This window comes from Cinclus cinclus, chromosome 19 (assembly GCF_963662255.1).
Source record: "Cinclus cinclus chromosome 19, bCinCin1.1, whole genome shotgun sequence".
Lineage (NCBI taxonomy): Eukaryota > Metazoa > Chordata > Aves > Passeriformes > Cinclidae > Cinclus > Cinclus cinclus.
This window is the reverse complement of record NC_085064.1, coordinates 10,027,077-10,030,099: the sequence shown is the minus strand read 5'-3', so window position 1 is coordinate 10,030,099 and position 3,023 is coordinate 10,027,077.

Genomic DNA, 3,023 nt, shown 5'->3' with positions numbered 1-3,023 from the left:
GTTTTTTTGCTTGAAGTGGTTTTACTTTAGTCTGGCTTTATCTGTCACCTGAAAACCAACTTAGCTCTTACTTAAAATAGGAATAATTTGATCTAGAAGCTGTTGCTGTCTGTTGTTGAAGCCCTCTCCTTGGCTAAGAGAGAAGGTCCCTTTGTGCTGTGGCTCCTCGGGCTCTCACACTGGCCTGTGCTGGTGTGAGAAGCTGTAGCACAAAGAACTGTGCTGGGCACAGAGGACGCTTGCCTCGTTCTCCTCATATTTTAGGGGAGGGGATCTTGGGCATGTCCGGGGCTTTGCAGAACCCAGTCCCTCCTGAGTTGCTCTGGGGCTGCAGTAAGGTTCAGCTCTGCTGGGAGCCCTGAGCAGGGATTGGGGTGCAAGAGTTGAGACTGAAACTTGTTCCCCCCACTTCAGGCCCAGCAGGTCTGACCCACACCCCCTTCCCCACCCGGGCATCTGCCTCGGCCTGGGCTCAGGCTCTGGATCTAAATTAACCCTGTCTGTCCTGTGCTTGTGTGAGCAGCTGCCTGGGTGAAGGGGGCAGAGCAGCCTCAGGGAGGGAGGGATGTGCCAGGGCCGATGCTGCCTCAGGGGCTGGGATGGGGCTAATCCTGGCCCCAGGTCCCGAGTCCTGGCCAGAGGGGGGGTGAACCATGGAGGATTTTGCTGAGGATTTGCCCAAAGGGGCTGCTGGGAAGGAGAACCCCCTGCTCCATCCTGGCCCTGGTGCTCAGCCCTGCCCTGCCCTGCCTGCCGAGGCTCATGGACACACAGAAAAACACCCGGACGCGGAGCTGGGCCCAAGTCTGGTTTAATGTCTCGTTTATCTGAGGGGCTGAGCCCTTCCCCGGCCGCCTCCTCCCTCTGCGGGCACCGCGCCGGGTCCTCTCCTCCCGGGAAAGGGCTTTGAGCTGCCTTGGAGCAGCTTCGGCCTCAGGGCAGCGCTGCGGGACCCTTCCCGTCCCCTCTCGGCTCGTCCCCGCCGCCGGCGGGGCTGCACCGGGGCAATGCTGCGGTCTCGGCCCCGGGGAGAGGAAAGCGCTGCAATAAGTTAATTTTTAAAGAGTCTGGTGCCCGGGGGATCTCGTGCGGGGCAGCCGAGCGTCCTGCGGGCCCCAGGGCTGGATCCAGGCAGGTACTGAGCCCTGGCCGTGGCCCCGGCCCTGCCCACCGAGGTGTCAGCGGCACGAGAAGTCCCTGACCCATCACCGGGTGCATCCACCGGGATCCAGTGGGATGGGAGACCCCTCCGCCATCCGGACCTACTTGAGGAACACGAGCAGAAAGAAGGTGGAGACGATGAGCACGAGGATGCCGGCGGCGAAGCCGAGGCGCAGGTTCTCCATGGAGGCCGGCGGGGGCTGCGTGTCCAGCAGGAGCCCCCGGCCCAGCAGCCCCAGCACGAAAGCGTGGGGGCCCTCGGAGCCGCGGCGGAGGCCGCAGGGGGACACCGAGCTGCTCACGGCGAACACGGGGCCGTGGGACGAGCACAAATCGGCCACGGAGCGCGGCGAGCCCTGGCCGGGGCCCGGGGTGGCATCGCCGCTGTTCTCCTGCTCCCCCCGCGGGGTGCCCGGGGCCGCTGTCACCGCCGGGGCCAGCTCGGGCAGCAGCGTCACCGTCCTGCAGAAGGGGCAGCTGACGAAGGCCACGGTGGCAGCGCGGCACACGAGCCTGCGGAGGCAGCGCTGGCACAGCGAGTGGCGGCAGGGCAGCTGCTGGGGGGCCCCCCCGGCTCCCCAGTACGCCTCGTAGCAGATCCCGCACTCCCGGCCGGGCTCGGGCCCCGCTGCCATCGCGCTGCGCGGGCACGGCCCGGCCCGGCCGCTTTTGAAGGCGGGGGGGCGGCGATGGGCGAACCCGGGGAGGGGAGAGGGGCCGGGGCAGCCGCCCCTCCTGAACTTCAGCCCGGCCCCAGGGCTCCCGGCGGGCGCTGGAGCGGCGCAGGGAACGCTCCACCTCCAGCGCTGAGCTGCCGCCCCTAAAACACCTGCTGCTCTTTCCCCGTTCCCCTTCCAAATCCATCATATTCTTCATACTTCCTAAGCACAGCTTCTCTCGTTGTTAATGTCCTTTAGGACCAGCTGAGCAGCGGGTGCAACAGCCCCATTTCCCACCGGCCCTGGGGTCTGTTTGTCACCGCTGCAGGAGGTGGCCCTGGCCCTGGCACGGCCACCTCGGGGTTCCAGGGCTGGACAGGGGAGCTTTGTGCTGAGCACAGGCCGGCTGCAGGCACCGACTGCCCGGCACTGCTGGGGCTGCGTGGGACCAAAGGGTGCTTTTTTACAATATTATTTAACTTTTGCCCTCAACCTCAGAAAGTGTCCAGACTCACGGGCGATGCTCCAGCTGTTTTGTCTGGTTGTTTGCAGCTCGTGGGGCTGTGGTGGCCCTGGCGATGAAGGGCAGCCCGGCACTGCCACGCTCCGGGAAGCGCTGGCACTTCTGTACGGGCATTGTCCCCGAGAGGACCTTGCCCTGAGCTCCTGTCACCCATTACCACCCCCGGCACGGCCTGGCGGATGGGATGGAGGCGGCGGTGGGAATGGAGGGGACGGTGGGATGGAGGACAGAGGGGGTGTTCCAGCATCGCTGCTGCTGGCCGGGTGTCGGGGCAGCCCTCGGGACTCTTCTCCCTCTCTGGCCTGACCCGTGGGGTCCCCGTGTGGTCCCTGACTGCCCTGGGGGAGGGGCGCGGGGGGGGGCTCCTCGGGGCCTGGATCCACTCTCCCTGCTCCTCCCGTCAGGCCAGGGCTTCTGACCCCTTCCCCCTCCCCGACCCCAGGGAATACCGAGGGAGGGGGAAGGGGGAGTAAGGAGGGTGCTCCACGACCCTTCCTGCCTTCATTCGGCCACCTCGGCCAGGGCTCTCCTCCTCCATGCCAAGCACCAGCTGTTCCCGGTGCAGCCCCTTGCCCCTCTCTGGATAGGACGTGCCTGCTCTGACGTACAGCAGCAGCAAAACATGAAAACAGAGGCTGGAAAAACATCCAGGGTGTTCCCAAGGCGCCAGCCCTGGTGCT